The sequence below is a fragment of the Anomalospiza imberbis genome, chromosome 2 (assembly GCF_031753505.1).
Source record: "Anomalospiza imberbis isolate Cuckoo-Finch-1a 21T00152 chromosome 2, ASM3175350v1, whole genome shotgun sequence".
NCBI classification, from domain to species: Eukaryota; Metazoa; Chordata; class Aves; order Passeriformes; family Viduidae; genus Anomalospiza; species Anomalospiza imberbis.
Genome location: NC_089682.1, coordinates 7,021,312 through 7,035,321, shown reverse-complemented (window position 1 = coordinate 7,035,321; position 14,010 = coordinate 7,021,312). Strand labels below are relative to the sequence as shown.

The window sequence follows — 14,010 nt, the reverse complement described above, 5'->3', positions numbered from 1 at the left end:
AAACCACTGAGAAGCAAGGTAATGGAGCTAAGTGAAGAATCTGACAGTAATGATTTAAAGAATTTGATAACTGTTTGCACTTGGAAAATATCCATAGAAAAGCTACCTGCTCCCTGGATTATTCATTAATCTCTTTCTTTTTTTTTTTTTCTGACCTGTTTTTCTTAGGCTTTTTTAAACTGTGATTGATCTCAGATATCCTTAATTCAAGATATGCTGCTTCACTACAACTGGTCAACTAAATCATCTGACATTCCCTGGCTCTCCAATTGGGTAAGCAGGCAAGCATTTTCTGTATAAATGCTTCTCTGCAAATCTGCAATTCCCCTGCTTCCGACAACCTGCCCTGAAATTCTGAAGTTTCAGTCAAATAAACTCAGAATTTTGCTCAGAGAAGAAAACATTGTCTTTCTACTTTACACACCTTTCTCTGAAGAAGGCCAAGCTTGAAAGAAGTTATCCTTAAAATATTTTATAAAATATTATAGGTGTATGCAAAAAAAAAAAAAAAGCCCTGAGAGGCTGAAGGCAGGCTCCATCCACTGGCAAACCCCACTTAGAACAAGCACATCACAGCTCTGGATGCACCAAACCCTCTTCTCTGCAGAGGAGGGTGTTTCACTTCCCTGTGGAGTGCCCCCTAGCCATCCTGCAGGATTTTGTGAAGCACAGACCTAAGCTGGTTAATTAAAAAATAGGCAACATAGCTGGCCATTCACAAGCTGGATCTGTTCAGAGGCACTGGCCAGCAGATGGACAGGGTTCTGTGTCGATTGTGTTTGAACTCTACAGGCAAGTTGGTATTTGATGGATGATGTTATTAGCTAAATGTCTTATGTGGTACAAGATCAAAGAACAGATGGGAATTATGCCTTAAAAATAGAATAATCTGAAAGGGGAATGGCTTTTAGATGAGTAAGCATCATGGAAACAATAAAGGAGACTTTCTTTGGCTTGCTTTGCTGCACAGCCAGGTTTGACTGGTGGGATAAACAAACAACCCACTTAGGAACAAAATTCTTAAGATGTCAGTTTTGCTGCACATTTTCCCCTTCATATTCAGTGTTTACATTGTTCTGCCTCTTGAGTCAATCTTGTGTTTCTCTCCCTGACCAAATGTGTCCCAGCTCTCAGTTTCCTCGCAGATGCCACTGAGGTCACCCAGGGTGGGTGGTGGCAAAGCTCAGCAGTGCCTTCACCTCACTGCAGCCACAGAATGAGACTGCTGCTCTGGCACAGTTCTCACCTTAAACAGAGAGACTACACACAGAAACCTTTGTTAATTTAGCCAGCACCCTCCTTTAAAATGAAGGCTATTGGTCATTGTACTGCTGTGTTGTCTGTCTTTTTCCACTGGCAAGGAAGTGATTTAAATACTCTGGTTACTTTCACTAAGAACCTCCCATGTGCAAGACAAAGTGGCTTCTGGATGAAACCCTCCAGGAGACAGTGGATATCCTACTCATGGTCCTCACTGAAAATGGTACTTTAGTTTTTTTCTACTGGCACCACTTAGGCTTCTTTGTGTCATCTGCAGGTGACAATATCTGTATTATTTTTTTTTCATTGGGTGCTAAGCATACTACACAATTATCAATCACTCTTCAATAACAGTGATATTTTTGAGATGTAGCACTCAGCAGTTTGCTACCACAACACAAATCCTTAGTACAGGAAAATCAGCAAAAGTGACTTCCAATTTTTTTTTTTATATCTTCAGCTTCCAGACTCTGTTTGGCAGCCAGTGGAAGTTAATCAGCAATTAATTGACCGCACAGCCTGGTGACTTATAAACTGACACTCTCATTTGTGGCCTTCTGAATGAACTTGCACATGATCACAAGCTCAAAAGTAGAAACATTTAATGTAGCCTCCCCCCAACTCAAGAACACTGTGGTCCATAACTTTTTCATAGCTGCTCATAAATCTTCAGCCTCTCTCAAATGCTGTGCTTTAATCCCACCCATAAAACCAGACATTTTGAAGAAACAAATAAAAGCAGAAAGAACAGGAGCTCAGAGCTCAGTTTTCAAAGACCACTAGATATCCGAGATGACCCCAGATATAAGATAATATTTCCAGAAGTTTTAAGGTATTCTGCTCCCATCAGTTCTGATCTGAGTTCCCTTCAAAAGAGGCTTATCTCACTTTGAAGTATTGGCCTGAAAACTAAATTTAGGCTCTTCCAGAAGCAAATGTAGAGTTTCCATTCCAAATTGCTTCCAGTCCAGGCCCAATTCAGATTGACATCTATAGCAGTTTTTCTCTCTGTAAACAACCACAGATATTCTGTTGACTCAGTTGAACTAAATATATGCTTTTTTTTTTTAATAGAGAATCAAGTGAGATAAATGCCTTCCTTGTAGTCTCAGGATGTACTTTTGAAGATATGGAGATCCACTACTTCATGGAGTTCTACCAAACTCCGTAGTTCAATCCCCATAAAGTGCATTGGAGACCTGCAACTCTATTCTTTGTTCCACCACCACTATATGACCCGCAAGACTCATGTTTGTCCTCAGAAGAGCATTGGACTACCATTAGCTGCAGTTCAACGGGACCCAAATGTTTCCCCTGTTGGCACCATCAACCCCATGTTCCTTCTTCAAAGGAACAGGATTTCACCTCTCCATCAAGCATGTCTTGTGAAAAGCATTCAGACTTGTGCAGAAAACTCAGTATTTCATCTTCTTCTTAAGGATTTCCCAGTGTAGTCATCCCCAGGCAATTTTGACATTCTGAGACAACAGGTAACAGACCTCAAAATCATCAAATGTTCTGTCAGGACAGGCATTGCTTGGTATCTGTGCTGGTTGTGTCTGCAAAGATCAGGAAAGGAGTACAAACACAAGGACAACCTTTAAATGTAGATACACACACACAGGCAAAACCATTGCACCCTTTTGGTGGAAGCAGTTGGAGGGAGTGGGATGCACAGGAATGCAGTTCAGGGAAAGGCCATGCTTTGTTCCGTTATTGAATTGTTGAAGGAGGGTTTATATCTGGGGATTGGCCATCAGTATTCCTCTCATAGTTGTGAATGTAGGAGGAACTGAAAGCATTGTAATGGCAATCTGCAGCAACAAAAAATGTAATACTTATAGAATGAATTTGTATTTTGTATATGTAAGAGGTACTCAGAATTCTTAGAGGAAGTTTTTTTCTATCATTTTAATAATTAAAATAAATATTAGGCAAATAATATTCCCAATAAATAAAACTACATAACCACATACAGCAATGAAGAAGCAGGTGGCACAGAAGTCTGTTTAGACACTCAAAGCTTTTCATCTTTCTCCCCATGGTGCTTTATCTCAGATTTGTTATGCAAGGATATTTAAATACCTAAACACATATAATCTTCTGTGAACTAAATGAGTCTCTTCTTTCAATGTTTATATGTATTAGTGAATGTGTGCTGTTAAGAAACAGTAAATGGAAATGTTTATTCAGTAATTTACACAAATACTGTTATTACAGCAAGCCTCCTGTCATCTGGGGATAAGGCTGCTTATGGAGAAGTCTGTGAAAACTAGGTCTAAATTAAATGCTTATTAATTTTAAGACAGAAAGACATATTGCCTGTGGACAATACTTAACCTTTAGGCTGACTTGAAAATGCAGCTGCAGGAGGACCAGAAGTTGGTGTTCCCCTGGCTCCTTCAGCAGGAAGAAGCAGTTGGCCAGGTAGGGTCACCTCCTCAGAAGTGTGCTGCCCACAAGGCACAAGTTACTGTGGACTATCAGTGCTTAAAAATGACAAGCTGAGGAGCTGACAATGCAAACAACGTGCCAAGGGGACATCCTGGACGGGCAATGTCATGGCCATGTCTGGGGAAGAGGCGGGCAATGCTGTGGCACGGGAAGGTTTTCATGAGTGTTCAGGCACACAAAGTCACAGCCAGGCTGCCCTGCAATCACCAGGAGCCCCGATGCACAGTTTGCACAGGACAAGTGAAGAAGCCTGGATTCCTATGTATTGTTTCTCTATGTCCCTCATGGTTACCCACTCAGATTTTCCCCTACATAACCATCAGCTCCTTGATCCCCACATCTCTTAGTAATGTGGATTTAAACTCTTCGCCCTTTGCTCACTCCCACGATTTTTTCAACTGCTTTTAAAGCCTCTACAAGACTGCTTGCTGAGCAAGGGGCAGCACACCCTCACTGAATAGCAAACACATCCTGTAGCTTCTTGCCCCCTCAGGCTGCAAATTGTGGGTGCTTTGGTTTCCCTCTGCAGGATAGCAATAGGATGCAACCTTCTGCCCAAGCACCATGCCTCCTCACATGCCCAAGAAATTGTCCAGAAACTTAGTTTTCTCTGTAAGATCTCAGCCTTGCTGTTAAAATTGATTTAATTTAAGCAGATGGATGAAAAACTGCAGGGAGACACTAACACCAGGGCAGAGACAAAAAGCAACTCAATTCTACAAGAAACTTGTAAATAAGAGAGTAAAAATATCTGTTCTACCTTCAGGCTGCTGAAAGGTGGAGTGCCTTTTCCCTAGAAGAGACTGTTGTCACTGTGATCCTTGTCCCCATCCCCTTTGGAGCATCTGGCTGCACCTCTCTGATGTCCTTTGTCACTACTTTATGCCTAATGGAGAAAGAGGAAAGCTGCTGTGTTTCCCTGAATTTCAACAACATGGATCAACAGTTCTGCAGACACTTGTGAGGTTTATCCACCCTTCCTGAAGGCAGCTGTCACAGTCTTAGCTGGGCTCCTCTCTGTCAGTGGAAACCACAAACAGGTACTGCCTGAAGGGCTGCTCCTTTTGCTCCTGATGGGAGGTGGAACTCCCTTTTGGCAGTATCTGTTTATCTCTATTAATAACAAAAGGAGCCAAGAGTCAGCTTGACTTAGTCATCCAGCTGTTGAACACCTTGGTTAAGGCAGATGAATTCCACCTTCAAGGTTGTTTCAAATTATCTTATAAGCATGTGTAGTAGATGCTTAACCTACCAGCTAACAATCTACAGTTGCACACAGGTCAGTGTCAAATATCACACCTTTTTCCAAGGCTGCAGGGAAAGTTTTGCATCAAGCACTGTGGGATAATGACACCTGATGTGCAGTGAGCAATTTGCAGCATATGTCTTCCATCTGATAGAGAGAGAAAGAATCTCTCTGTGAAAACTTGTGATAGGTCAGATGTTTATCTGAGTACCAAAGAATGTGGAAGCTTGCATGTAGAAATTTCTCCAGTGTTTGTATCTCCACATCCCTGCATGGGTGATGTGTGGTGCACCTTGGGTATCAACAGTGATCTCCCTGCCCCACTGTCCCAAACCACAATCAATAACATTTCTGCTGATTCCTGTCCTCAATGTTTCTCAAGAGGTCTGAATTTGTCAGAAAGTCCTAAACAGCACCCAGTGGCATAGCTGGAAGATTTGCATGACTATAAACTGAGGGTTAAGGATTCTAAATGTGGTTTGAAGTAGCTTCCCTCAGCAAGGGTCAGATCCTGAGGGCTCCCTTGAGTCTTGGATATCACTGAGCATCAAGCTGCAGCTTCATTTCTAGAATGCTTTGCACAAGACGGAGAAAACTCTAAGGTAGCAGGAATATCTCTACTCAATTGAGAAAAGCATCATTGCCTTCCTCAGGATAACATCAAGTTATGATTGTGATTTGAACAACATTTCCATAATGACTGAAAACTACCCATAAATTTGCTTAGAGCTGTAAAACTGACCTGGCAAGATACAGCCAGCTACTAACAATAGCAGCCTTATTTTATTGCAGTCTCCTGCCAATACCCACACAATATTATTTTCTTGCAATAAAAAATGCAATAAACAAAGTGGAGAAGATGTTTTTCTATGCTATGTACTATGAAAAATTAAAGTGAAATAATTTTTCTATGGCTCAGGTTTGTGTAGCCACTCCCTGTGCAACACCTCATGTTTTAAAAGGAAGCACTAAATGAAATTCAGTCTCAGCTAGCCAGTTTGGGTTAAATCTGCAGGGCAACTCATCATATGGGAGGTTTCTGAGACAAAATGCTATTTAGAGCAGGAAATTGGTGATTCATAATTGACATTAACTCCAGTTACCCTCCAATGTTCATGCTGTACTTCATGTGAAATTATTATAAGGAAAGAAAGGCCATTCCCTTGAGCAAGTTCAAGTTAATGTTTAGGAAACCATTTAAGTTATTATTAGGACAAAAGTCATTACAGCGGAATGGTCAGATGCTCAGACTGCGCCCCCAGCTGCAGAGCCTGTGCATTTTAATACCTCTTTGCAGGTAGCTCTTCAGACATTTGGTCATTTTGGCCAGTTCGACAAAATCCTGACTTCACCACTGTCCCAGTCAAATCTCCCACCTACTGGACAGAGCCCGAAACGAATCCTTTTTTAGCACTAATTGCACGAAATCCACACTGGTGTCCAGTTTTACACACACAAGTCCCTGTGATCCTGGAGGAACTCCTGGAGGAGGTGGGAGCAGAGCCACAAGGACATTCCCACACGTGGGCAGCTGCACGAGGACCTGGTCTCAAGGCAATATTGGGCCCGTACTGGCAGATACCAAAATTGCAGAATGATGCAATTCAGACAATGAAATGAGACAGCCCAGGGCTGGAGCCTCACCTAATGAAAGCCAGCAATGCCCTGTGGCTTTTGCTGTAAGCTGGGACTTTCACCAGGGGCAAATCTGGTGCTACCACTGCTTGGTCCTTGGCAGCTGGGTGCTTTACCTCTTGGTGTCCACAGCTCTCTGAAGTTCCTCAGAGTACTGCCCTTTATTCAGTCTAAAAGGACATATGAACTCAATTATTCCATCATAACATTAACCTAGAATAAGGAATTAAATTGACCTTGTTGTGGAATTTGGTGTGAGTAAAGCTTTGGCATCTTATGCAATTTTTTATGATTTTGTTCTTTTCTGAATAGAAGCAGAAATATCTTTCTAATACAGAATATGCCTTAAACTACAAGTGTAAATCAGAGGCAGGCTTCAGGTAAAGAAAGAGATTAAAGACTCATGCAGTTATAAATTTAAAGAACCTTTGAGCTTGAGAAAAGCACTTTAAACCACTGCCTCATTATTACCTTTAGAAAAGAGGGATTTGGATTCCTCTCTACAAGGAGAGATGCTCTGCAGCCCCAGTGCTGTGAGTGACCAAGGACCCCAGAAGAAAAGCCAGTCACTCTCCACAGCTGGTCAAGTTCCTGGGGCACAGGGAGGAGACAGGTGTTGGAAAGCCACAGCATCCACCATCCTCTTTGAGCGCTACTTGGGCTGTGATAAGTGAGACAACAGAAGGAGTTTTTGGGGGGGTAGCAAGAGCATCAGCACCCAGCCTCAGGAGCAAAACAAACTGAGAAAACATTCTTCGTGTGAGGCCAGAGGTGCAAAAAGTCCTGTCAGGGCTGAAGCATGCTGGAGTTGAAAAGGACACCAGAAAAGGGTATAAACTGTGGTGTACTGAGCGTGATCATGGTAAAGGCTGAGAGAGCTTGCAAGACAAAGGCAGAAGAGACAGGAGAAAGAGCCATTCATTGGTGTTTCCAAATAATCTTCAGTTCTGCTGGGTAAGGGAATCATTGTAGAAATGTGAGCCCTGTACTTCATCTGAAAGCTAAAAGGATAAATAAGAGGTTATCAAACAGAGGCTGGAAAAAGGAAAGTCTGCCTTCACCTAGCAGAGCCAAAGCTACAGCACAGCTCCAGGAGCTTCAGGAACACACCCCTGGCAAGAGCCTCTCTTGGAATTACCGCCTGGGTTAGAACTTGGAGGCTACTGCAAGAAGCAGAATTAACTCTGGAGCAAGGAACTAGGATTTCCCAAGCAAAGGAAGTCAATCAGAACAGGCTGAGGCTGATGCAAGGCTGCACAGAGACTGAAAAGAGCCCTGAAATGGGAGGCAAAGCCCAGTCTGCTGCAGTGGGAGACACTGAAAACCAGATATCATGTGCATACCTTGGCAAGCCACAGCTGAGCCCAGCATTTAGGAAATGAGAAACAACAGATTACCTTTTCTGGGAAAGAATCAACATGAACCTGTGGTGCACAGCATGGGAGAGGATGGAGACAGCACCATTAGAGGCAAGGGGCTTATTTACAGGAGCCATGAAAAATGCTGTGGGGCAAGATAAAAGCACAACCAGCCCATAGGCAAATGGCAATAATCAATTTACAGCTGGACAGTGCTGCACAAGCTGATAAGGGTCTGACAGGGTTACGAGCACTGAGAGAAAAGCTACAGGCAGCATAAGGGAAGAGAAGAAATGGCTCAGAAGGACTGTTCCTCACTGAGGGAGATAAAGGCAAATGAAAGAGAGAGTTCATAATAATGTCACATCCTTTATCTCACCTCCAGGGTGAGCACACTGGAACAGAACAGCAGAAATGGCTGGGGGACTCTCTAAACTGCAGAAGAGAGCACAAAACCACCTCAGTGTCCCCATCTCCACAGGGGTGGCTAGAGCCTGGCACCTCCAGCCCAGGGTGAGGTTTGAAGCACACTGCTGTGAGAATCAGTGCTCCAGGGAGAAATTCAGCCCTGCAGACACTCCACATCCATCCACAGGAAGAAATGTTGCTTCCTTCCAAATAAGGAAAATTAAGTCTTTATGTGAAGTTATGAGGGCAAGTTTTCCTCTCTGCCCAGAGGGAATGGCTTCTAGGAGGCAGCTGACAGCACACACAACACCTGGCAGGCACACCCAGGAGTGCTCTGGTATTGAGAGTCCAGAGGAGAGACATGAAGATGGTTAGAGGGATGGAACACCTCTCACAGGAGAAAAGGCTGAGAGAATTGGGATTGTTCAGCCTGGAGAAGAGAAGGCTCCAAGGCAACCTTATTGCAGTCTTTCAGTGCCTGAAAAGAGACTTAAACTGGAAAGGAACTTTCAAAAGGGCATATAGGGATAAGACAAGGGGTGATGGCTTTAAACTAAAAGGCGGTAGGCTTAGATTATAAATTAGGAGGAAATTCTTTGCTGTGAAGGTGGTGAGGCATTAGAATATATTGCCCAAAGAAGTTGTAGGTGTTTTATCCCTGCCTCAATTGTACCTCCCCTTGGCTGCACTGAGACTCTGGGTAGCTGCAGCTTCTGTAATCCTTGGTTTTGGTCACAATCTTCTACCAGCCTGGAACATCTTTTTGGAATGACTGCAGTGATGCTTTAGAACTGGATGGACTCATCCAGTTAAGCTCACCCCTTCCATTTTAAAAGGCCAGGCTGTATCCCTTGATTGCAAAACTGGAATTCACTAACATGAATTTCATCAGTGAGTCTACTAAATTCACACCAGCACTAAATTTCCCCTTCCAGCCATACAGTGCTAGCACCTATTTTGGTATTTTCAATACTTATTGGTCTAATAAATCCAGTTAATGGGATGGTGCAATTGCATTGTTTCAGTGCTTAAAACTAGGATGCTGATTTCTCCTGGCAATTTTGGGAAGGAATCATGGCTGTGCTCTGAGCTTCCTAAAACCCTCTGGAGACTGGGAATATGGTACCTGCATGTACCTCCAGTTTACTGTACTGTTGTTGAACAGAGAAAAAGGATGATCAGTCTGTAGGAATTGTTGCTATTTTTTTTTTCTTTCATTTTTGATGTTCTCACTTAAAAATGAGAGGGCTTCAAAATTAGTGGTTGAAAGAGAGATACACCCATAACCAACAAGACCAATCATTTTAATGCCACAGAGCAGACTGTGGTACAATGAAGGCTCTGGGAGTTGTGCACGCAGTCAGTGCATTTCGGTCCCTGCTAGCACAGCTGCAGTTCCTGTGTGCCTGAGCTGCCTGTCCTCAGATCTGCCACCTGCAAATAGCCATGAAAAATCACCTTTCTGGTGCTTCTGAAGTGGGAGTTAAGGCTGTAGGGCCACACTGGAAGTAAATCAAACCCATACAACTATGTGGAGCACAAGGAACTGTAGTGCAGACAAGACACCAGCATCTCTGGAACTGTGTCTTCTGAAGTTGCTTACAGGCAGGCGAAATCCCTGTCCTCCTTTTTTCATCCAAATCTCTCTCCTGCTGTTACTGGGGGTGAATTGGAGCTTGGCTGCTCCTCACCAGCAGCATCCACTGCTGGTCAGTGTGGAGCAGGATTCTGGCTGGGTGGACATCTGCCTGGTGCAGCACAGTCACACTTAGGGCTCCGTGACTGATGCAGTAAGATGTGCTGTATCGTGGCACAATTGTTTACTGAGTTAAGAGAATCAAATAGGGAAGCCCAAATGAAATGGTTTTGCTTCTTCAGAGCAGAAATTCTCAAAATAATTAAAATCAAGCCTTCTGATACAGAAATGCAGTATCATGGTATGATGACTTTGTTTTCCTAAGGATTTGGTTTGCGGGTTTTTTCTGAGATTATTACATTTTCACAGAACATTTAATTTGCTTTAAGCTGTACTTTCCTGTAGAAAATGATGTCATTAGAAAACATAATTTATCTCTTCTGGAGTTTTGCAATAGTAAAATTGCAATTCAGATTGTCTGTAGCTGTAAATCAAGCACACTTATTTTAATGGCCTGGTCTGCAGAGCTGGAGAGGCCAGCTCTACCCATCCAGTTTGTAATGAATTGATGAACATCCCTGCTCCTCACAGGAGTCTCAGACTGCTCATAACACTCAAGCATTGATGTCTCTATATGAGCAGTTTCTTTAATTACCATTGCCAATTCTGATTTTCCAGGTAAAGGCAGCCACCTTGCTCAAACGTTGGAATCATTTATCACCTGTCATGAAGGAGAGTCTCTTGGCATCCCCCTGTGCAGTAAGATATGCTTTCATCTCAAAGCATTCTATCTACGGCGTAGTAAGACAAAGCACCACCTGCTATGAAGCTTGACAGACTATATAAAATATAATTTATGTACATTACCATCTTGTCTGACATAAAAGAATCACATAAGAGAACAAGAAGCAAAAAGATTGTTGTAACTGTAGTCACAGGCACAAATATCTTTAATTTATGACAGACTTAATAAAATAGGTTTTCTTCCAAATACACAACTCTTTCCAGGAGCTGTGCAGTGACTTCATTTATATGGTCTTAAATGAAAAGAATGCCTGTAGTCAATACAGTGCTACCAAATGAAAAATAAAAAGATCCAGAAGATCTGATAAACCTGTCTGGTCAGTCTCATGTGTACAAAGGACCAGAAATCTAAAGATAAGGGCTAAACCCACGAGTCAACATGTAATTAATTTTCAGATCCTCAGGTGGTAGAACTCCATTAGCAGCAACACCCCAGCAGCCTCCCAGATGCACAGGGATGAGCAGGAGCATTTTCAGGAAAGATGAGCTCCAGTTCCCACTAGTGGACATCACCACATCCAGGTCCCTCAGATGATCCAGAGGTGCCATCCAACTCCCAAAGGGAAACCAAAATCCTTCTGTTCATTAGCAGATTCTAGGTGGGCAGGGGCCACCTTAAAAAATGGGCAGAGGAAAAGGAAGTGTTTGCTGCCAGAGGAATCTGGTGGAATGGGCTTGGGGGCTGCAGTGTCAGGATGGGGCAGCCCCAGCAGCACTGCACAGTCACTGCACTGGGAGGGTCCAGGCACATCCCTTCATGACATGCAAGGCATCAGGATCCTGCACTTCCATTCCTTTATAGACATGGCATGTTTGTAGGGCACTGTCTTTCAGACAGACCAAAGAGGTACTACTGCAATTAATGCAATGTTCACTTCTCATTTAGATTCAAGTACAGTGCCAGAAACTGGTAGCAAGGGTTACTCAACTCTGCAAAGTTGAGTTTTTTTCTTGTTTGCTTTCCAAATGAAAAATATTTTTCAGTTATGTTTTTGATGGGGAAAACCAACACATCTATCACCCCTGCCACATTTTTTATTCCCTCAGTAGTAAACATCTGTCTTAATGCAAGAACTTCAAAGAAAGCCAAAGTGATTTTTTCATGTTATGAATTTGCCCAGACACTAAACATGTTTAAATGTCATCTTCCGTTTTCTGTTATGTCCTTATAAATAAGCTTATCCTGCTTCTGTTCTGCAAATTTGTTTACAGGAAAAAGATTCCAAGCCCCATTTCTTGCTTTCTACTAAAGTTTGAAGTTTGTTCTTAAAACTTCCTGGAACCAGAACAAAAATGGTTCAGACTGTCACTTGGATGGAAAGAAAAGTGCTTGGTTGGAAAAGAACAGGGAGATACTAAGAGCGAACAAGGCTAAATAATAGTCTTGTACTTACTGAATCTTTAATTTTTGAGTGTCCAACCTACAACTGCTGCTGCCAGCCAAGCCTGACATTTTTACATTTTCTTTTGACATTTACAGATTAAGTAAATCATGTTTATGTGCGATAGTACCAGCACACACTTGACTCCAGTCTTTCCCCACCTCTGCAGGACCTGTCGCCAAAGGGATGCTATGGAAACAGCATCAGGTGGAGATGGCCAGGAACACACACCCATGCAGGAGACCACCACAAGTAATTAATCTCCTGATTAAAGGGAGCATTGACAAAATCTCCAGCTCTTCCCTTCTGTGCTGAGCAGGTGCTCTTGGTCTATGTTCATGTGCAAATCTACCTGATAGGCATGTGCTTGTTATCTCTAGATTTGTGTTTATTTACCTCTTCAGTTTTTAGCAAGGATGCAATTCAGGATACCAGTTCTTGGCTGCTGTTTGTTTTATAAAGTAAACATGAAGCAATTGACTGTAAGTATCGAGTCTGTAGTGCTTACCTGAGGTCTGATTAGAAAACCACTAAAATCTCCTTAAAGGCACTCCACTTTCTAAAGGTTTCTCAAAGGTATCTGAGATTGCCTTGCAGAAGCAGAGTATTGAGCTTGCCTTTATTGTCATTTACTTCTGATCCTGCCTCACATGGCTGCAAGTTCATTTCAGCAACTTTTGCTGATGGTGAGAACAGACTTGAGGTCTTTTGCCTGAGGATTCCCATTCTGTGTGGAAAACGAAAACAGTTGAGTCAGACATGGATGAAGAGAGGAGTGGGAGGGGGGAGGAAGGAAAGGTTTCCAGGATGGAAGGATTCCAGGAAGGAAGGAAGGGAGGGAGTAAGAGAAAAGAAAAGAAAAGAAAAGAAAAGAAAAGAAAAGAAAAGAAAAGAAAAGAAAAGAAAAGAAAAGAAAAGAAAAGAAAAGAAAAGAAAAGAAAAGAAAAGAAAAGAAAAGAAAAGAAAAGAAAAGAAAAGAAAAGAAAAGAAAAGAAAAAAAGAAAAGAAAAGAAAAGAAAAGAAAAGAAAAGAAAAGAAAAGAAAAGAAAAGAAAAGAAAAGAGAAAGAAAGAAAGAAAGAAAGAAAGAAAGAAAGAAAGAAAGAAAGAAAGAAAGAAAGAAAGAAAGGCAAAGAAGAGAAATGCAGAAAAGAAAGTGCAAACTGGTTTATAACCTTGATTTAACACTCAGTCTGAGCCAGACCTGTTATACAGAATATGTTTCCTTGGGGGTTTATAATGCAACTACTACAGAGAAACCAGCATGATCTGACACAGCATGAACTATTCAGCAGCCTAGTAAAAATATGAATAGCTCATAATGACAGGAGAATCAAACTGTTGCTGTCTGGAATGTGAGACTGTAAAACGTGAGATGATAAAATATCATGATCCAGATTGAAAATCAATACATTTGTTAAAGTTGCCAGCAAAGGAACATGGACTATTGGAAAACAGCCGGTGCATTCCCTACAGTTGCTACCAGCATTCTTTGGATAAGGCGAGAAGTTGCAAGTTTAAAGTAAAAATAAATTAAAGGGTTGTTATATCAATCCAAAGTATTCAAGAATAGAAAATGAACTGGGAAGCAAGTAGTGAAAATTCAGAGTGGAGGGCTGAACAAGGGCAACTGCAGCACTGATATCTCAAAAACAGCAGGTACGTTACCCTTACCTGGAGGGGTTTTCAGAAGGTGCTTCGCTGTAAGGCAATGCCCTTGCAATTTAAAGGGATTTGCTGTTAGAAACTCTTGGATTAGGAAATTTTACATGCACCAAGTCAAATATCAAAGAGAGAACCAGCCAACCTGTCAGGTTAGTCACTGGGGT

The 14,010-nt window shown here is 42.1% G+C and overlaps 1 long non-coding RNA gene across 1 annotated transcript; it reads right to left on the bottom strand.

Annotated features, from left to right (window-relative positions):
* Positions 1-4,933: 4,933 nt before the first annotated feature.
* LOC137468223 (uncharacterized) lies at positions 4,934-8,311 on the bottom strand. The gene is made up of 2 exons (XR_010995812.1): positions 7,067-8,311; positions 4,934-6,765 (listed from the first exon to the last, which is right to left on the bottom strand). It is a non-coding gene; the product is annotated as an uncharacterized lncRNA (long non-coding RNA).
* Positions 8,312-14,010: the final 5,699 nt, after the last annotated feature.